At 41.8% G+C, this 21,712-nt stretch overlaps 2 long non-coding RNA genes across 2 annotated transcripts; one reads left to right on the forward strand and one right to left on the reverse strand.

The window, feature by feature from the left end:
• Positions 1 to 2,420: 2,420 nt before the first annotated feature.
• On the reverse strand, positions 2,421 to 21,706 carry LOC114013997 (uncharacterized). Its single transcript, XR_003557322.2, has 4 exons — positions 21,403 to 21,706; positions 5,245 to 5,359; positions 3,031 to 3,093; positions 2,421 to 2,508 (listed from the first exon to the last, which is right to left on the reverse strand). It is a non-coding gene; the product is annotated as an uncharacterized LOC114013997 (long non-coding RNA).
• On the forward strand, positions 5,302 to 8,890 carry LOC129784787 (uncharacterized). The gene is made up of 2 exons (XR_008747869.1): positions 5,302 to 5,371; positions 7,431 to 8,890. It is a non-coding gene; the product is annotated as an uncharacterized LOC129784787 (long non-coding RNA).
• Positions 21,707 to 21,712: the final 6 nt, after the last annotated feature.

The raw sequence follows: 21,712 nt of genomic DNA on the forward strand, positions 1-21,712 counted from the left end.
TGATAACTGTTGCAGAGATGATTTGGTTTCTGTTTCAGGGAGGTACCATCTAAAAGCTTTCTTTAGGTTTTAAGCAGATAAAGAAATGGGGACTCCGGTGATGCATACCAGTGTAATGTTTCTTTACTCACACTGTTGGTTTTAGTCTCAAAAACAATTACCTCATTGAAAGGTGCCGTTTAGGCAAAGCAGACTTTTAAGACTTGCAGCTTTATTTCAAAAGTTAGCTAGGCAGTGTGGGGCTGCTATAAAAGCTCTGTTTTGGAGCTGCCAATTTAAAACTTTAAACAGGAGGACCAAATATGCCCCAGATGTGAGTCCCCTAACGTGGATGTGAGAGTTGGAATGAATTTGTTCTGTTATTTTCAATGTTAGTTACTCTATTTTTAAATTACTTTTGCCAGGCTTGGAGGTGCAAGAAGTACATGCTAGATAGTACAGGAAGGATATTCTGACACGTGGAATAAAAATGAAAAAAACAGTATTTCCCACTTAGAAAGTATGCAATTACACGGTATTTCACAGTTAAACAATTGTGTAAACTGGCAGAAATGTAGATACAGAAATCGATGACAATGGTTATCTTACAACTCTTTGTCACCTTTGCGTAACAGCTTTGACTTCCCAGTCACTTCCCAGTGTGCAGTTGTCAATCCAACAGTCAAAACCACATCCCAGCTGGAACAGTTTTGCATAGAGATGCTATAGGTCTCAGCATGAGGACGTGAGGGAATCCCAGCACCCTGGGCACGTGGGGAGGAACCTGCGCTATCCTCGTGTTTTCCCCTGACAGAGGGTAATAGATACAGTCAGTCTGGTGACTGGTGGTCCTTTCCTCACTATGGAAGGTGTTCTGGCAGGGCGGTCTCCTTTCTCTCTTCTCTATCCAGTTGCAGATTTCTTCTTGCCTCATCATGAGTTTCTGGATTTTGGGAGGAGACAGCTTGAATATTCATCAGGAATTGGTAAATTGCTGTGACAGCATCTCATAATCTCTGCTATAAAGCCTTAGGTTATTGAACCACTGTCTCCTATTCAAGTATGGAGGACAAAAGCTGAAAAACACTCCAACATCATGTGTTTCTGAGAATGATGTGGAAGAGATTTTGGAGCACTGACAGTAAAAAAAAATAATTAAAAAAAATAAAATCAAAACAAGGGCATATCTGCAAAAGGACTTGGGGTTGATCCAATAAGGAGTTGAGGAAGTTCTGGAGAAACTTGGGTATAGCTGAGTGTAATTATGATCCCCAAATCCCCTGCTCAGCTGCATCTAACCCAGTATAGATACCTAAACTCACCAGGGGCCTTTTTCTTTGATGTTAAACATTACTATAATAAGAATTCAGTTCTGTGCAGCCCATCTCAGATTGCCCCAGTACGTGAAGCTCAGCAGCTGGTTCAACACTTGATCAAGTTTCAGAAACAGGAATTTTCCCTTAAGTCTGTCTTTAACTTGTAAAATATTCTCAGAACATTCCTAGCAAACATGGACAACAGTGTGTTGCTTGAAAAACACAGTTATACTTTTTTTTTTAAGGGAACAGAAAGGAATTTTTTAGTTTCTTCATAATACGATAAGAAAGCATTTCTAATACTTGCAAAAGTTGTGAAATTTAGTCTCTAGGCCTTCCTTGGCTAGAATGAGAAAGTTCAAAGTCAAATTTTTCATTTTTTGATTGAGTATCAAAACTCTTCAGATGCAGGTTTTGGTTTTTTTTTTTTTTTGGTTTTTACTGCATCTTCTTGAGTTGAAGCTGGAATATGTCAGATGAGAAAAAAACCCCTAACAAAATCAAAAAAAGGGGACAATAGGGGACTCCATCCTAAAAATCAGGAGCTATAAAATAAACATCACAGGGAGAAGAAAGATATCTTGATTCTGTTTATAATTTCCAGGAATGTTTGTTCACTTTATCCAGCAACTATTTAATATCAAAACAGGAGGAGAAAAAGGTTTGAATTCCCACTGGCTGAAGAGGAAAATGAAACTGGATGCTCATACATCTGGGATAAATACCTTTGTGTTGGGTTTGCATAGCAAGGTTTTGGTAGAGGGGGGGCTACAGGGGTGGCTTCTTTAAGAAGCTGCTAGAAGCTTCCCCTGTGTCCAGTACAGCAAATGCCAGCCAGGTCCAAGGTGGACCCGCTGCTGGCCAAGGCCATCAGCAATGGCGGTAACACCTCTATGATAACATATTTAAGAAGGGGGGAAAAAATGGCTGGGCAGGATTGTCTGGAGTAGAGGAGTGAGAATATGTGAGATGAACAGCCCCTGCAGACCCCCAGGCCAGTGCAGAAGGAGGCAGGAGGTGCTCCAGGCACCAGAGAAGAGATTCCCCTGCAGCCCATGGTGAAGCAGGCTATGCCCCTGCAGCCCATGGAGGTTAATGGTGGAGCAGACATCCAGCTGCAGCCCATGGAGGACCCCATGCCAGACTAGGGGGTTGTCTGAAGGAGGCTGTGACCCCGTGGGCAGCCCACACTGGAGCAGGCTCCTGGCAGGACCTGTGGAGAGGAGCCAGAGCTGGAGCAGGTTTGCTGGCAGGGCATGTGACCCCATGGGGGACCCATGCTGGAGCAGTCTGTTCCTGAAGGATGGTACTCTGGGAGGTGGGGGGGGGGGGAGGGGAGGGGAACCCATGCTGGAGCAGTGGAAGAGTGTGAGGAGTCCTCCTCCTGAGGAGGCAGGAGCAGCAGAGACTGCAACCTCCCTTCCCCTGTGCCACTTGAGGGGAGAAGATAGAGAAATCAGCAGTGAAGTTGAGCCTGGGAAGAAGGGAGGGGTGGGAAGAAGGTGTTTTAAGTTTCGGTTTGATATGTCATTATCCTACAGTGATCCGATTGGTAACAAATTAAACTGATTTCCCCAAGCTGAGTCTGTTTTGCCTGTCACAGTAGCCAGTGAACGAGCTCCCTGCCCTTATCTCAACCCATCAGCCTTTTGTCACATTTTTCTGCCCCTGCTGAGGATGGAGGAGTGATAGAGTGGCTTGGTGAGCAGCTGGCATCCAGACAGGGTCAACACACCATAACCTTAAAATCCAGGCTTGGACATTCCAAAGCTTTATTCCTGGTGGCCCATCCAGTAGGCTGTGGATAAGGAGATACAACAAAATCCATTAGCATCTTATAACACACCATATCTTACATAACCAAAATTGTAAGTAGGAGAATTCATGTTTTAGAGTGACTTTAATACTTATCACATCAGACAATTTGGGTACAAAAACTTTTGCCCTAGGATTGACTGAGTCAAAGCAATTAAAATGTATAACTCCATTTTTTCTTCCATTAGCCTCTCCAGTAAAGTGCTACCCTTGCTCATGGTATAAGATTGGGATCACAGTTCAATTGGTGCTAGATTAAGCTGTTCCAGAAACACATCACAGGAAAGACCAAAACCTCAGGATTAATTTCCAATGACTCTGTTGCAGCACTATCAAAACTGGCTGCAACAAGGCTTTTACCACCCCATACCAGGCTGACTTCAATAAGTAGTTCCCGTGCCTTTTCCCAGCACGGCCACCAATCCCCCACAAGGTTTCAAAAGTTCATCTACTGTCCATGCTGTTTCTTCATCCTCTTCAGGCCAGTCCACCCTTCTCTCCAACATCCAGGGTGCTCACGCATGCTCACACTCTCTCTCTCTCCTCCCTCTGCTTCTTCCAGGTCTCTCTTCATCCAGTCTTCATCAAGTCCTCCTCTTCCATACCCCTTAAAGCTATTTAACTACTTTGCAGGAACCAGCCACAGCTGCACGTTATCCACATCAGCCAACCCACCGCCCCAAGCCAGCCCACAGCTGTATGTGATCAATGTTAATTAACCTGCCTTCATTCCTCTATAATTCCTCTACATGACTCTGTTTCTAGGATCAAAAGATCACCTTGCCATTTCATACAGTCTGTCTCTTACTTCATTTTTGCCTTAACATTCATTGCTAGATCTCTCAGGTCAAAACACTTAGATGCCCTGAGCTATTCTTTCTGATATCCTGCATCACAGTCATCCCCATAATGCCCCCGGCTGTGCCTGATATCTGCAGCTTCTTGCTCACCTAGATGTAGTGAGCATCCTTCACATCCTGGAGAAAGGATGCCTACCTCTGCTGTTCCCAGCTAACCTGGAGGATAGATCTGTAGAATAGACCAGAAAAGGAGAAGCCAGCCCCTTCTGGTAACTCTGGAGAAGACTTCAAAGCAGTTTCATGCTTCAGTGCAAAGTGGTTAGCATAATCTTGTAGGCACGCATTATACATAGTGTGCTCACACCCACTGCACCGGGCTTTTCAAGTGTGAGAGAGGGATAGAGAACATGCCCTTTAGGAAACCTGATTATGCTTATAAATTAGATTGACTTTGAATGGCTCAGTCCATGTCAGCTCTAGGGATGCACAAAACTACAGTTTCAGTTGTCCATGGAAACTGCATTAAAAAGAAGCTACATCAGACATTAATGTACATTTCATTCTTGGACAAAGGCATACAAGTCTATGAACATCTATTTATGAACTAGTTCCAGTTCCCAGCCAGAAGTCATTGGTTTTAGAGTCATGATGTGACCGAAAACTTCTGAGATTCAGTTTTGTGTGGTATTGCTAAGACAGGAGTTTTGGAATTGCCATGCATTTCTTTCCAATTTTACTTTTCTTTCTTTGGTCAGAAAAATGTAATGAAGATGTAACCAAAAGTAGAACTGTAACTGCCCTGTAATTATTATCAAATAATAGCAAGAAACTTTATTTTGTTATATGAGTCTATTTATAATTACAATATAATTACTCTTGTATAAATCAGGACTAAGTATATTTTAATTGTAAGTTGTTTTCTGAATTTAAAATCAATCTTGGAGCTGACAGATGTATACTTAAACACTAACTCTGACTATTTCAGCAATAAATAGGAATAGATGTGTAATTAAACAGTATATGGGAAAGTGTAGAGGGTCTTTTTATACTCAAGTAACTACATAATTAAAAAAATGTATGGTATTTACTAATTACGTTCTGTGTTTCTTAAAGAATAATTAATGACACTTTTACTTTGTGAACTATTTATTTCCATCCATATGTTTTCCTTGTCATCATATCTATTCTGGATGACAAATTTGTATGTAGGATTTTTTTTATGTAAAGAAAGTGATTTGAATGAGCTTTCAGGTTTTTATTTACAAATAATAACAATAAAATAACAATAGAAATTAAGCTTTTATATACAACACCTTCACCTCAAATATACATACCTTCCTCTGCTCTCAGAGTCCTGCCTAGGTTGATTGCTGATGAGTGAAGTCTGCTGTGTCCAGGATCTCCAAATCCAGTTTCTTTGAGGATGACCTAAGGAAGGGGAGGGCTCATCTGGAGGCAGAGGTTGATGAGAAGGCAGTACTGCCTCATGGCAGTCAGCAGGGGGGTAATAAATGGGTTATGAATTAACAGCACCGTTCAGGAGATGGGAACCAGCGTGGGAATACCGAGCTGAGGGTGTGGAGCTCAGGGGCTGCAGGAGAAGAAATAGGAACTGGGGATAGAGGTGGAACTTAAGGTCTGGGGAAATACTTGGTAAAGGGTTTGGAAAAGAGCGGTGACAGATGGGAAAGGAGGGCTGGGGTTCAAAAAGGATTAGGAAGGCCTTATTTCTCTAGTTTGGAGTTTGAGGGTTGTAAGGACTGCCTCTGGAGGAACAGGGAGATTGGGTTAGTGAAAAGTATGGGAAAATAATTGTCAGAGTTGAAGTAAATCTAAGCAAGGAATGCTGGGGGCAAGACGAGTGGCTTTGGAATGGGAGGAAGGTGCTCTGGAATGGCAGAGACCTTAGTAAAGGACAATGTAGGAGGCAACCCTTGATACAGAAGTTGTTCAGAGGAGTTTTTAGGCAAGATGGACTGAGGGATTTGAGACCGAGGACAGAAGGGCCTGAGGACAGTCGAGTGTGAGGTGGAGGTTAGTGTTAGCAGTGTGGGGAATATTTTTATCTGGACCCTGCCAAATACTTTGATCTGGGCCCTGAAGTTAGAGCAGAGGCACACACATGGAGAACTGCCTCCTTGGCCCCATGCGAAGAACAGCCCTTCCCTTATTCTCTGTTCGTAGCAATTACAATAGTCCTGCTTGGACTAAGTAACCCAGAGAATACCCCTAAAGTCATGAATGACATGAATTCTGAGTGATCTGGGGAATTATTGTGCCATATGAAAATTCTGTACATGACTGATGATTTGAGAGACTGAAACTTAGTGTTACTGAACTTGTTCCACACAGCAAGAGTACCTAATAAATCAAAGTTTAAAACCAGAGACTCTTCCACACAATGACATACATCAGTTTCATCTTAGCTGTTTCCTTAAATACCTCTGTTCTGTAGGAAATTGGTCCTAAATCCTTCTGTCAGATCCCAGATCCTTCAGTAGATGGCCAGATAATCCTACTCTCCATATGCTACGAGCACTGAATTTACATAATTTCATGTCAGCACACATTAGTGCTCACTTTAGCTTTAGTCTGCTTTTCTTTTTGGCTAGGGCAACACTGAGTTCACTTGAAGTCCTGTCCATAATGCACAGTTATTTACAAACCACTTGATACAGAAGTCACAGCACATATTTGTGTTGGCTGATAATCCTGTGTCAATGATGGATGAAGATCAGGTGTCGTTTCTGATTCTTTTGAATTTGTCAGCTGCCTCCAGTACTGTTGACCATGAACTGACCTGTGCTCTGGCAGTCTGGAAGCAAGGACAAATGGGATGAGTAGTGGAGCTCAGAGTTATGTGCAGCTTTGAGCCCTGGAGCATGTTGGCAGTGGGTTGAGGCAAGCATCTCCTCTACGTTAAAAAACTCCAGCTGATTCTTCGTTTCACACCATTTTTGTTAATGTATTTACCTACTAACATTTTAATAATGCAGCTTTAGCACTTCTCTAGGTCTCTACTTGCTTGTCTCATAAATTTAAAAAAAATGCTGTAAGCTTATACAAAATGTTTTCTACAAATATTTTCCCCCACAGTCTTTTGCCTTCAGCTCATACTTCCTCCAACTGCCTCAAAAAATAGGTGAAAAAAGCTGTACTCCATATAGCATGCTCAAAAATGCCACCCACCTCTCCACTCAACAAGCAGCCAAACAACCCTGTCTCTGTTGGACCTGGGGTATGGGGCAGGTTTTATAATCAAAGGTGGAGGCAATTCTGCTAGATAGCTCCTCTTATTCTTGTTGGCTCCATTACCCGTATCTCTAGTGTTCTCAGCTGTGAGAAGTTGTAGCATACTAATTTCCTCCATTCAGTCCAAATTTGGGTTATATACAACCTCAGGGGTCTCTTTTATACTATATATTCCAATTCAAATGACAGAGGGAGGGGAGAAGAGAAGCGTAGGCTTTTCTGCCTCCGCTGTGTGGGGCAGCAGAGACATAACTCGAGTTGCCTCTAGGTTGCAGACCCAAAATCAGCAGTCTGAAGTCCTCCTGGAAACAGTTGCCAACCACTCAGACGTGGGTTTGATCACTGCCGGTGTGTACAGCTCTTCTCAGGAAGTCTGCATGAGCCATCAGATGGAGCCACTAGGTGATCCCAGCATCTAGGGACACCTACAGAATGTTTCATCCCAAGGTGAGGAAGACATGGATGGCACCAATGGCACAGTCTCAAGGGAGCCAACTTCTTGATCCAATTCCTGTGGCAAAGCATGTTATGCCATGTCAGCTCAGCCATGGGAGGAGTCCATGTTTTAACTACTGGTCAGGTGCAAGTATGAGATATTAGATGCAAGCTCCTCTACCTTTTATTTTCTGGCCTCCTAGATAGTCAGAGTGGTAGGTAATTAGGTGGGGACATAATTTAATGATTAATAGCAAATGCCAAGCAGTGCAACACAGGCACCTTGGGTAAGGACTGTGAGGACAGCAAGTTTTGCCTTTTACAAAGGGGTGCAGTAGGGTGATTTTTTTTTTTTTTTTTAAAGATTCAGTTGCATGTCAGCATAGCTCTGTGGTTAAACATTGCCTATGAAATCCTACATCAGTAAGACACAGTTAAATCCGTGTCATCTACCAAGAGAAATGAGACATTCCATCATGACTTGCATACATTATATTAATTTTGTTAGTTCTTTGCTGGAGAGCGGAAAAAGAACAAATAATAAGATGGTTGATTACACAATCCTGACATTTGTCCACTTGCTGTTGCTTTTTTTGCCCCCTCTTTAGCCAAGAAAGACATGAGCATCAGGCAGCAGATGGATTTCCCTGAGGGACCTGAACTAGTGCCATGCCACAGCCAACAGCTTCAGCCACTTGGAAAAAGTGCTGTGATGCATCTTCCAAAAACTGTTGCCAGGGCTTCATAATATTTGATAATTAGACCAGGGTTGTTTACTGTATGGTAGCAGCTACACTCAGTACAGACTTGTTCCTTTATTATGCACTGGTTCAATCTGTTTGTGTAACACTTTACATGTGGTGATAATGTCAGTAAAACATCAGCTGTAGTGTACTCCTATTTACTAAACTCTGAATGTCTCTGTTTTGCTTTTTCCAGACTCCTGACGATAGATGGATTTCAACTGTCTTTAGTTTTAAAAGAAAGAAAACCACTATGTGTAATTGATTACTGTGAGATCGGTCTATTATCCTACCTCAAATCTGTCCCGTAATCTTATAATACTTCACCCCAGCCTTTGTTCATCGCCACCCTCAGCCGCCTTCTCCATCAGCTGTTAGTCAGCACCTCCATGTTTCTTCTCTGAGACATCTACCCAAGGTGCCAGAGGCAGGTGCAGGAGACAGGCACAGCTGCTCATGATAGTTTTAACATGAATGCCATGTTTTCCAATTGTAAACTATTACCATCATTTGTTTTCCTTAGTGAAATGAAAACAACCAAAAAAGCGAATCTGTTTGTGTTCCCATAAACTAGTACCCAACTATTTTTAAACCTAAATTTTACTTACAGATTTCATTGTAAGGCTTCAGTTGACTGGGTTCTTTTCATTTAGTTTTCTTTTTCATTATCCTATAATCCTCTGTGGCTTGATACAGCAGGGATTGAGTTTCATTTATGTAGACAAATCATACAAGGAACATTACCACAGCAACTAAGATCCTGATTTATAAGACAAAACGTAGCTCCCCCCTCTATTCAGACAGGATTTACAGGTATTTTGCTAATCATACATCCAGAGTTCCTTTGATTTCTGAATGAAGCGCTGCCTATATTAACAGTGCTGTCACCTTGACTGGTACAAATTCACCCAGCTGTTTCATGTCAGTTAAAGGGTTGGCTTTTCATTTTCAAAGTTTCCTGCTCTCATCTTCCTTTGCTCTGAGCCAAAGCACTTCCCTAGAAGTGATTACATTAAATTTAATATTTGCTGAAAATCCCGCAATACTGAAGGGTCAGTATAACTGTCCCTTTGATTTTCTTCCTGCGTAACAGCCAGGTAGTACCTTTTCCCTGAGAAATAATGGTATAAGGATCTTGCTCTGGGATGAATTTTTATCATCACTTTGCTGGGTTTTTATTTCTGAAGTATGGTATTCCATGTTACTACACAGCCAGGCAAGAAAAAAAATCCCCTCCGAAACACAGACGTTAGCCTAGGACAACCAGTGGAATCCCTGCACAGCTTCAGATTTTCTGTCATGCAGGTCAGTCCACACAGTCTATCAGGTTCCTGAACTACAAAGCAGTGTTAATACTTTCCACCTTTGTAGACCATTTTTAGATTATGAAACATTCAAATGTCTTTTCCGAGAGTAATGGTGGCAAGGGTAGGAATGATATGAGTTCTTGTGCTGGCAGCCTGTGTGGTTATCCCTACCACAGCAGGGAAATGAACCCACACTGTGGCTTGATTAAGCTGCGTGCAAATCCAGGAGGTGTTGGACAGTTTGGGTAGTGTTTTGTGTTTAAGCAGTTATTGCCATATCCTCCAGGGAATAGGTGGTGAGCAGGCTGGTGTAGCTTTAGCAGTAATATGTCCTGAAGCTTGAAACTCCCCGAGGAACTTAAAAAGTCTTCTTGTCTCAGAAGTACCAAATAAGTTCTCAAATGAAGACTACAGTCTAGCCTCACTTACATGCAAAAAGTCTATTTTTAGCTCTTAAAGACAACCAAAGTCACAGAGACCCTGCCTTTTTCACTGGAATGTGAAATTCTAAGAGTTTACTGAAATGAACCTCTCAGCTCCAAAACTTTCTTCTGGTTTGAGGCACTTCCCATTAAAAAACTAGCAAGAAAGATTACAAAAGGAAACTCCTCTGTAAAGGGGGGGGTGGGGGGGTGGGGCAGGGAGAAAAAGCCCCAGCTGCAAATGAGTTGCACGTATTGCATTTGCCATATAAGCAGAACTCAGCTGATAGCAAAGACATGTTATAAATCCAGTTACTTTGTGAGACTGCACCAGCTGAAAGTGTGCAGCATTGCTAGGAGCAGGCAAGAGGGTCTTGGGGATGAAGGGTCCCTGCCCTTGAACACACAGAGAACTATGTGTGTTCACTATGTGAAACACTATGGGAAAAAGAGAGATTGTGCCATCCATGATCTCCCTTACCAACATAAGAGCACCTGCTCCAGCTTGATTAATAATAGGCTCTATCTTATGATTATCCTATATAAATATAGGTGTAACCTCATCAAGTCCAGACTTATGTGCAGTGTGGTGAGCATAGGCTTAGCAAATGTGAAGTGAGAGCCAAGCCTCTGCAGACCTACAGTGTACGCAGGGCAGGGTGCTGTGTCAGCCCGCCCTTGATGGTACTGCCCACCTGCCTTTGTGCTGGTGCCTTTTAATGGTGGAAAGCTGATTCCTGGAACAAGAGTCCTGGGTGTTCTGTCATGTGGACAATAAGCTTTTCTGGTGCTCATGTAACAGTACCTGTCTGTAGTCTGAGCCATAGGTATCTTACAGACACACAGACTGCACCATGCGCTGGCTGGCTGATGGCCAGGGTAGTCAAAGTGGCTTTCTGGTATGGGAGTAGTAAGACAGATTGATAAAAGCTGGATGAATATTTCCTGTCGATTAGCTATATCGTCTTTGAAAATAGAGGCTGGACCTGTCTTTAAAACACATGAACATGGAGAACACCTTGTTGAGAATACAGCTGTTTAAAAGGGACTAAGACTAATTTTTTTCACTCTTTTTTTGCTGTTTGAACTTTTACAATCCCTGCAGGGTCTTCCTATGCAACAGAAATCTTACAACTGCAACAATGTAGGACCAGCAATACAGAGCCTAATAAATTCAATTGAAGGTACGCTTTGGTTTCATTAGCTACAGAGAATAAGTGTAAAAAAAGAAAGGACTAAGGTTACCATCAAGGCTGAGAGTATAGTTACATAATATGAAAAGTTTTTGTTTGGTTGTTCATTAGTTGTTAACTAACACATCTGTAAGCCTGTACTTGCTGATAATTTAGGCCATGGTCATGTGAATTCACTTTAAAAACACTGTGTTTCAGTTAAAGGATCTCCTAATGTCCAACAACATGGTATTTCCAAGAATAGGTGAGTGTGCTAATCTACTATCCTCAGTCCACCTGGAACAGGCCGGTTGCTGGTTAAACACACAGCGAGGACTAATCAATAAAGAACTGTAACTTTGATCTAGTTGGTGCTGTTTCTGGTTGCACTAAAGTAATGCTCTTAATGGAACATGGTTGTCTTGCCTTTTCAGTGTCAAATCCTGTGTTTCAAATAGTCGTTTATTAAAAACATTATGAAATAGCAAGAATTTGCTTTTGTTTGCTCTCTTCGAGCAGTCCAATAGCAGCTTGCTCGTGCTTTTCTTAAGTGGTTTAAGGTTTTGTTTAGAGTTTTTTCCATGTGACCCAGAAGTCACTCTTTGATCTTTGTCAATAGCAAATGGCATGATTTCCGAAAGGGACAGTTTACATCTATCTTATAATGTTAAATAGGGCAAGTCAGTGCCCCAGTGTCACAAGGTACGATTGCTGAATTCTCTAGGGCTGAGTCCTGGCTTTAGCTGACATTAGAGGAAGCGAAGCAGGAATACCACCGGGAATCTGTGTGCTGTCAATCTGCTTTGACCTTACCTCATAGATGTGTATTTTATTTTCCTGCAGCGCAATCAAACATGCCTGCTCACTAGCTCTGAACGCCCTCTGATTTCAGCTGTCTAAATGTTTTTTTAAAAATTGCAAGCGACTGCACCCCTCACAGCACCGTAACTCTCAGTGCTCCCTCATCGACAAGTATTTCAGTTACCTCTTCACAGTCCTTTGCAATACCCATTGAAACAAAGGAATCCTTCACTCGCTTTAAGCTACCTGCTGTAAAGGATGCTAAGGTGTCCCAGAGTTTCCTGGACAATGTCTGACGTTGCAAGCTGAAATGTCACTGAATTTGAGGATGGAAGCAGAAATTCACCCTTCCTTGCCAGGATCAATTGTAGTTTGTGTTGACAGAATTTATACGCTTGCTAATCCTTTCCTTCTGGTGTTTCTGCAGTTCAGGGTAGGCCATACTCTCTCCATTAAAAGCAAAAATTATAAGGCTGCCATCAATGCCTTTCTATACTTCTCACCGCTCTCCTCTCCTGCTCGGCACATGCTGTAGATGTGAACAGATTCTACAGGCAGCTTCAGCTATGCGAGCTGGCGTACGAGAGGTGGCTCTACCAAGCTTTCTTGTCCCCTCCAGATCTAGTCTCCGGCTCACCTAGACCATGGTCCTGGGTGGAGCATACCAGAAAGCCTTGTCCACCAAAGAAAAATCAGCTATGGGTAGGGACAGGAGGGGGAAAGGGAGAGGAAAAAAGTTGATTCTGGTTTCTGCTTTCCCTACTGCTAATGTGTTTCTTCTGGTGACTCTCACCTGTAAAATGGTGCCAGAGGAATTCTCAGGAAACTTAGAGAAAGTGTTTTCCCCTCTTATCTCTCTCGGCTGGTAGGTAACCTAGCTGTAGCAGGAAGGACGTGGAACAGTTTAGCAGGGAGGTCTCTGAGCTGTGCCCACCGGTACTGCAGGCACAGCCGGCTGTCCGTGGAGGACACGCTTCTGTGATGGTTAGTGACTAATGGAAGGCACAGAAGGGACATACACAGGGGCAGGGTATGCTGTGGGGAGGGCAGAGAGGCAGAAGGTCATGGATGATCAGTCTGCTGGAAGAGAAGCTGACTTCTGAGCAGCTAAGGACGTTGATTAAAATGCTGATTTGCAGTTTAAAACACAGCTCAAGATCTGATGTACATACTGGCCTGAGATTTTGGTTGGTCCCACCCTCATGCCTCTGCCAGTCATTCTTGGAGTGGGCCACCATTCTGGAAGTGCTTATCAATTCACAAGAGAGCCAATGCTTGACACAAATCTTCAAGTGCATGTGCTTTTGGCGCCTCTTTAGGCATTGTTTTATTTTCATCCTAGTCATCATCAATTATCTTCTCATCAAGGCCAATTAAAGCAGTCAAAGGTGAAGGACAGAAAAGTGGGATAATGGCAATGGTTAGCAGAGTGGTTAGCTAACTCTAAATGCTTTATGGCAAATTTCCAAAGTGGTGGGTAAGGTAGCAACAGATTTTTAGCACACAAAAACACGGTCACTGTGTTTTACAGTAGAATAACAGGGTGTTACCATGTTATTACAGAACTTGGGCAACTGTTTGGTCCCCAGACCAAAACATTTCTGAGCATCCACAGGAGCAACTTCTGGGCATAGGCCCATGCAAACTTTGTGTTCTGATTTGAAAGTCGTAATTGATTTTAGATTTTGCTGGGGTTGTATGGTACTTGTGAGTAAGCCTTACAAAAATTAATCATTGGCAATCAGTCAAAATGTAGTGGGATCTCAGGCCTTCCTCAGCAGAGGTGAATTTTACACCTACCCCTTTCTAGTTAGTAAATTCACAGTCTTCTTCGGTACCCCTTAAGTTTTCCTCTTGTGTTTTCATTGACAGGTTCTAGTTCATTTCATAATCACAAGTGTTGATTAAATCAGGCCCCCAAAACCACTAGGAACTTAAAGATGCACTTTTTTTTTTTTTTTTTAAAAAAAGAATTCTATTTTCTTAAATTAGTCTAAATAATAGGAAAGCACAGGGGTATCCTACCTATTAAAAAAAAATGGAATCCTACCTAAATATATAATAAATCCTACCTAAAAAAAAAAAGGAAAATATACAGTATTTACACTGGAGCTCTGGTCAACAAATAAAGATGAAACTGACATATTTATTTGCACAGAGCTGATCATATCATATGAAAAATTCTTACAAATTTAGATGTAATATAAGCTGCCCAGGTCGTCATGTGTTTATATGGAAAAAATTGTTCTACACTAAAATCGAGCAAAAAACTTGCAAAACACTGAGAAGAGCTCAGTAAGGTGACAAGTACATCCTTACATTAGAGCATTTCTAAGGAATGATAGTCAAAACATTGGTATCTATGGTGCTGAGAAGATCAAAATAAACAGCATACCTGTAACAGCAAATATGCTACTACACAATCGCTAATCTAATCTAATCAGTAATTTTACAATCAGGAAAACTCCTGTTTTCTTTCCTATCTTGTGTATTTTTTTATTAAAATTGACATACTTTTCTTTTTAATTTGTGTATCAGTCACCATTTTTACTGCTGAGAGTTCTATTTATCCCCAAATTAATCCAACAGGTGTCTGCATATGAAGACAGGAGACATTTTAATTCTGATGAGTTTAACAAATGTCTGTCTTTGAATAATTTCCCTAACAAACAGGTGCTGGGAGATGAACCTCCATCAAATACAGGAAAATAATCTGTGTGCCCTTTGTGCTGTGGATAACACATTTAGCTTCTTGTACCTGAAAGAAGTCCCCATGGTAAACAATAATTTACTTGTTTATAAGTCACTGCTTGAAGTAATTATTGGATACGGAACCAAAATGGAAAGAAGAATATGAAAGGGAAGCTGTTAATACCTTTTATTGACAGTGTTTCAAACATTTAACCTTCATGTTGTACTTCTTTTTTTTTGCTTGTTGACCTTGTAAATATCAAACACAAATGTGTATTCTTCATGGTGGATTTTAGTTATATCATACGGACTGTCACATGCTTTTATAGCCCAGCACTTCAGATAAGATAAAAATTCTATGAGCCTTTTATAAAATTATTAAGTAAGTGGCAGGCAGACTGTTCATGCTACATTGAGATGTTTTATTCTAGTCAGATGATACTCCTTGTGCTTAATATGTTCTACTATTTGCCTGTGCACAGTCATTCAACCATAAAAGGAAAGAGGTCAAAAGTAATCTCAAAATTACCTTCATTTATGACTGAAGTACTAAGGGAATCAGACTGCAGGGGTGTGTGAGACCACTCTTCTGCTAAATGGTCCTGGTTACCAGTTATTTCTTGTGCGTAGGGAATGAACCCTTAAAAGAGTGATTTTGAAAGCATTTTCTCCTGTTAAGGTCTGCAGCAAAGTCAGTGGACTCTTGCTCAAAGATGTATCAAGTTCGCCAACAGATCTAAGGGATCGGTATTGATTCCTGCATGAAGTTCTGGTTCCACTGAGGTCAACAGAAAAATCTTGCTGATCTCAGTGAGACCAAGATTTCATGGGTTATCTTTACTCATTATTAACAAGAGTACATTTCAGACAGTCTCATTAAAATAACCTGATGTTATATTACATAGAAGAATTTTCTTACTGCACGTAATAAATAACAGGAACAGAAGGGCAACAGAAAAGGCAGAGGTAATATGAAAGTGAACAGGGATAAGAGCTGAGGCTGCAGATATTAAGAGGTGGCTTTTTAAAACAAGGGTTTAATATTGGTCCTTTTATTAGTCCTTCCCACTCTTAGAGATATTAATGATCCCCAGCTTTAGAACTCAAAGAACTCATTTTCTATCCTTGCATTCTTTTCCACAATTAAGTTCAAATTTCCATGGGAAATATAAAAAGGATCAAGATTTATCTATGTAACAATTTACAAGGCCTTCATTCACCAGCAGTAGTTTCCTGTTTTGCTCTCAGATATTCACACAACATCTGAATGCCTTGCAAATGGTAATGAATTTGTGCTATAACCTCCTGGAGAATTACAGGAGAAAATTTATCTCTATTTTACAGCTGCAGAATGGAGACAGAAAGACTTTGTGATGTGCCTGAGGTCTCTCACTAGATTTTTCAAACTCTGTGTTTAAACCACAAGACTTCCTTGGCCTCTGGTTATCTTTGCTTTGGGGATTCTAGCTTATTCAAATTCTATTATTTTGAACACTTTTCTTTAGGCCATATCCATGCAAAAATGATTCTTAACCTCAAAAAATATCTGGAAAACCACTTGTCCAGAAGAAAGCTAGAGTTTTTATTGCATGTTCACTGGCTGCTGTAGCTTGTGAGGCAACACAAAGGGAGCAGAAAATAGACCCTGAAAGAGCTCAAAACTTCTTTGAAAATATAATGAATGCATAGACGTTCAGATTTAATAGATTTCCTCATCCTAATTTTGCCTGGGTTAGATGTACTAGAGGCTTTTCCAACTGCATTTAAGTTACATGGTTGTTTGCACTGTTAAAGTTACTAGCATTTTGCCACTTTTTTCTGAAGCTCTCTCCTTCATAATTAACCCTGATTTTTATATGGGCTAGTTTTATATTTAGCTTTCGTTTTATGAGGGCTGGATTGCATTGTCATGATGCCTTTCCCTCTGAATTGAATCTACATACCTCATAAATCCACCTTGATTTAAATACTGAAGAAGAACACAGCTGGCTGGTTTGTCTACAGCCTGTTTTGTAAGAAGGACAGGAACAGCAAGGTTTGCTTTGCTGCTTGGAGGAGTTAATATCTGGTAAGCTACATTCTGCAGCACTCCATGCTGCTATTGTACGGCTGCTTCCAGCTCCCAGCTGTCTTGCTAAAGGTTATCCAAGTGTGCTGTATTTCCACATAACTATCATTTGGTAACTTATTGATTTGTTTTGCAATGAATTGTATCAAGTTTTTTTAAGTTAGAGGTGGAGTTATTCCATAAATCTACTTTGCATAAACCTAGTACAATGCAGTTATACCTTTGTATAGGTGTTTATACAAAGGTAGTTTATCCTACATAAACAAAACAGAACACATTTATGAGAAAACCTGGGTATTGGGACCTCTATAATACAGAAACCTGCAGTCTGACAGAAGCAGCACACCTTATCCCTGAATGTATCAAGACCCAACACAGTCATAAAGCATCCTCCAGGCTTTCAGGGTGAGGGGTGGAATAAAAGGAAGCAAGGCGAATGAAGTTATTGGGAAGTTTGTTGGTTCAGGAAGGAGACCGATACACACTGCTGTGGATCCCTTTCCACCACTCTTGACTTGGAGAGCCACACCAAGTGGAAACCATGGGTGGACTTGGGGAAGAAGGCTGAGAGAAAAAAACATGGAGCAGAAGTCTCTCTCCCATAAAACTGTTACTGTAAGGAATATCTGGCTTTGATTTTCCTTTTACTTCACTCATTTCACATTGTGGAACTACTCCTGACTCACTGGATTTCTTACTGACTTCCTCAGGAATAAAGAAAGTTAGAGTTGGGTTCATTGTATTATGGTATGAAGCAGCCTGTCAGCGATGACACTGAAGGACAGAGTTTAGGACTTCTAGAACTTACCCTGTGGTTTTCCTAGTTTATTTAATATAAAGGATCTTGGACATCCAGAAAATGGAAAATTCCAGACAACACCAGCGTTGACTGCTGACTCTGAGCAAACTGATCTGTCTTCAAAATAGGCCCTGCTCTGAGAAGTGGTTTGGACCAAAAGGCTTCCAGACGTCCCTGCCAACCTGCGTTGTTCAGCGACTCTGTGTTCCTACTCCCTGCTCACTGTAAAAACTATAACTATGCAGAGCTACGTCCATGGCTTTCCTCATGCCCCGGTTTCCCAGCGCTTTGAATTCCAGAACCATGTGCAGCACCTCCAGGTGAGGCTGTCCACTTCTCATGCTCTACACCAGAGTTAACACACCCTGTGCAACATGGTACCGAAACTAACTGTCACCTTCTTTTGCTTCCCCCATCAATCAGAGCTGCTGCCGTCCCTCATTTTACCACCAAATCCTTGAAGTCTCACAAAAAGTGTAAGCTAATAAACCAAATCCCACCTGTAGTTACGCAGTCTGGAGGCTGCTGGTTGTCTGCACATTGTTTTCTTATGGACTTCTAGTTCTGGGAAAGGATTTCAAGGCTGCAGGTCCTTCATGAAGCCAGGTAAAGTCCTGGACAGATTATTAGTTCAGACAGGTTGTCATATAAAAGGCATAACGCTGCTAATACCAGGCCCAAGACAGCTGAAGAAGAAATACAACTGTGTTTTCATGGTGCAGAGTGAGCCAGTGCCCACTGTACAGTTAATTTGCACGAGGAGATGACTGTACAAGTGGAAATTTCATGTGTATGCTGTTCGCTGACATTTGCAGGATTTGCAATGCCAGTGGCAGTCACTGAATGGAATTGAAGCAATTTGGTTTAATAATGCAGATGTCAAAATAGTAAAACATTCAGGACAATTATATTGAGAAACTTTTGTCATCGATTTTATTTATTTTTCTTATTGTGGCATTGTTTGAACAGTGTATTTCCCACCGTTGAGAAAGATGGTAAACAGAGTAATAGAGCTGAAGCTAAATCACTCATAAATCCATCTTTCAGTAAAGTGATATGTCATTAATTCAGGCACCGGAACAAGTAACATCATTAAACATTATGGCACACTTCATCCAGTTCCTCCAAAAACTAATTTTCTTAATACTGTGTTTGCAAAGGAAATTAGTATCAATCAATCAAACATGGACATGGACCATTCTAATTATGTATTTTGCCAATATCATAAAAACAGTATGTTTGGTGCCTTAGCAAGTGTGTATAGAAAGTATAGCAGAAATATTTTGTCTTCCTTACAGGATAATATGGCCTATTTTGTTCATATATGACTCAGAGGACTTATTGCCCTAAAGGAGCTGAAGAAGTCTGGGTAGAATGGGCTGAGAGGTGGAGAGGTAAGCCAGGGGAAGCAGATGACACCATTCCACCAAGACCTGGCCCTGGGTGCAACCACTTCTTGAGTTTCCTACGAGGCAGCGAGTTTCCACATCACTGTAGCATCGCTGGGAAATTGACACTGATCTGAAATTGTTTGGATCTGATGCTAATGAAGATGTGCAGAGATACAATTCAGGTTAACATTTCTTTTAGCACATATACAATCCTGGCACGTTCTTGAACTTGGCGGAGAGTAGAATTAGGGAGTAAATAATTGACAATGGAAAAGCAGAGAGAAAATTCTACAGAATGATTTATATAAAATGTAGGGTTCCTTTCTAGAAATATTTTTAGCGTCAGATTTTTATGACTTAGATCAATGTTTTAGATGTTGATAAGTACTAATGATGCTGTTACTAAAGCTAAGACCTATTTTAATTTGAACTGTAGAGAGCCCAGATGTTTCAAATGGGCATTGTGCTTTGTTACATTATCAATTATTTGAAAAGTGTGTGAATATATCTATTTATCCATTTATTTACTGATTGGTCTAGTCATTGCTCTACCTAATTTCCCCCTTACTGTTTGAGAATTGTGGGAACTGTCCTAAACCACATCATCCTTTTAAGTGAGCAATCTTCTACATGCTTTTGTGAGGATTTATGGGATCTCTCTTAGGTGAAAATGAAAGTCTTCTGTAACCACTGGGAGAGTAAGGCTGTGACTTACCAGTAAACCAGTCAAACCACAGATTTGATCTGGCCTACAATTATCCATATGGTTTAAATATTACTAGAAGTAAATAAGCCCCATAGCAGAGTTTTGGCTCAATTGCACTACCTGGGATAATACCCAGGAGCCGTTTGTGGGACAGTATGGGCAGAGACCATTCTTTGCATGGGTGAGGCCACACAATTTAGGGAGGTTAAGGGTTCCGAGCTGCATCCCGTGAGCTGGGCTGGGCTGTTTGCTCTCAGCCTGGCACTGCATTGCTCCCAGTGCATGCCTGAGCAGCACGCTGACTCACAGCCATGCTGTTGAAGCAGGAGGTCAGATTGGAAGCTGTGGGGTTAAACAGTAAGGTGTGCTCAGCCACACCTGAATGTGAGTCAGGCAGAAGATGTCAGCAATAAAGAAGAGCAAATGGGCTTGATCACAGTCAATCTCAGATGTTTCTGAATCATCTGGGCACTCTGCTTCGCCAGCTCAGGGTTGCAATAGGTGTGATGGGAATGGGATGGGGTTGCATGAGCAAGCAATCCTGTTCCAGGCATGGCAATACAGTCTCCTTCTAGGGCCAACTCCCAGTAGCTAGAAAGAGAGCTAGTAGGAGTCCTTAGCTCCTGAAAGTGCTAGTAGTTCTTGTTAATCCTGCTCTGGGTGGGGTTTCCAAGGCAAGGTAGCTCTCTGGCATCTCCTTTTAGTTCCCAAGAGAAGCCACCATCTGCCACTCCCCTGCCTCAGCCCAGGGTTAACAGCAATCTTGTATTTTGTCTCTATCCTGCCCCAAACAGCTTTTAAGTTAAGGGGCCCTTTTTGTTACCACATCATGCAAATATGGGGTCTGCACATAGCAAAAGAGAGAGAGAAGTAGAAGAAAAGAAGAAAGCAAGCAAGCAGGACCTTGACTGCACTCTCTGCAAAACTTAAGAACAAGAATAATTGTCCTCACCTTACTCATATAAGGAAGCGAAGTGCTCTCTCGTGTGCACCCCTAACCCCCTCAGGGTCTTTCTTTCCCTTTTCCTGACGCCGTCACAGATTCTGCCCTCAGTCAACCATCTTTGCTGCAAGTTCCTCTAAATTGTAAGTGGGTAACCTTCCAGCTTCTGAGGGACCCCTTTGCCAGAGGAACTCCTGGGGACATCGCCCCTATTTTTTGAAACTGAGGGGCTGCTAGATGAACAGAGGACTGACTACAGATAGGATTCTTTGTTCATAGCAGAAATCCTGTTTTACCGGTAGCTATTTTTAAGGAGCCTTATTACAAAATACCTGTAGTTCTACATTCACGTTCCTGTATTTTATTCTCTGTCAAAAAAGACTCCAAGTTTAGGAACACCGCGCTCTGTGTGTGTGTGTCACATTGGGAATTTGGACCTTAGCCTGCTCACCTGCTACCCTCCTTCTCAGGGATCCTGAACATACAGGCACCATTTGAACCATTTTCCTGAAATCGGTTTCACTTTTCCCTCTCTCTGTGTATGTGGCTGTTCATCACATGCTGAAACCCCACACATACCAGCCCAAAAGGACGGGTCAAGGTCTGTTGTATTGACAAGCAGAGATGGTCTCGATCGCTCAGCTTCAGCTGGCAGCCTGCACTGTCTGCACCATGTCAGTCAGCTGGCCAGCTCTCAGAAGTCCTTTAACCTATAAGTATAGAGGTGAGGCAGGGTTGAGAAGATTAAGGGATGAGACCTACCGTTTCGGTGAGGAGAGAAGCTGCCTAGAAGTACTACCAGCTGTCCTTTGGAGACCAGCAGTGCTTGTACCTGCAGTGTGTTTGGTTCTGTGATCCACTCTTCAAATTAAGTCACAGCAGGGAAAGGATGCTGGGGACATGCTGTGGGTAGCAGGAGAAGTAGTGTTACCCCAGAGTGGTCATGGCCAAATTCACCTCCTTCAGTGAGGTGGCCCTGGTGAGGTTTGTACCTGCAGACAGGTTTAACCTTCACCCACCGCACCACATGCCCTTGTTATGGGTTGGAGAACTGCAGTTTTGAGCTTTTCTT

This window comes from Falco peregrinus, chromosome 6, assembly GCF_023634155.1.
Source record: "Falco peregrinus isolate bFalPer1 chromosome 6, bFalPer1.pri, whole genome shotgun sequence".
In the NCBI taxonomy this organism is placed as follows: domain Eukaryota; kingdom Metazoa; phylum Chordata; class Aves; order Falconiformes; family Falconidae; genus Falco; species Falco peregrinus.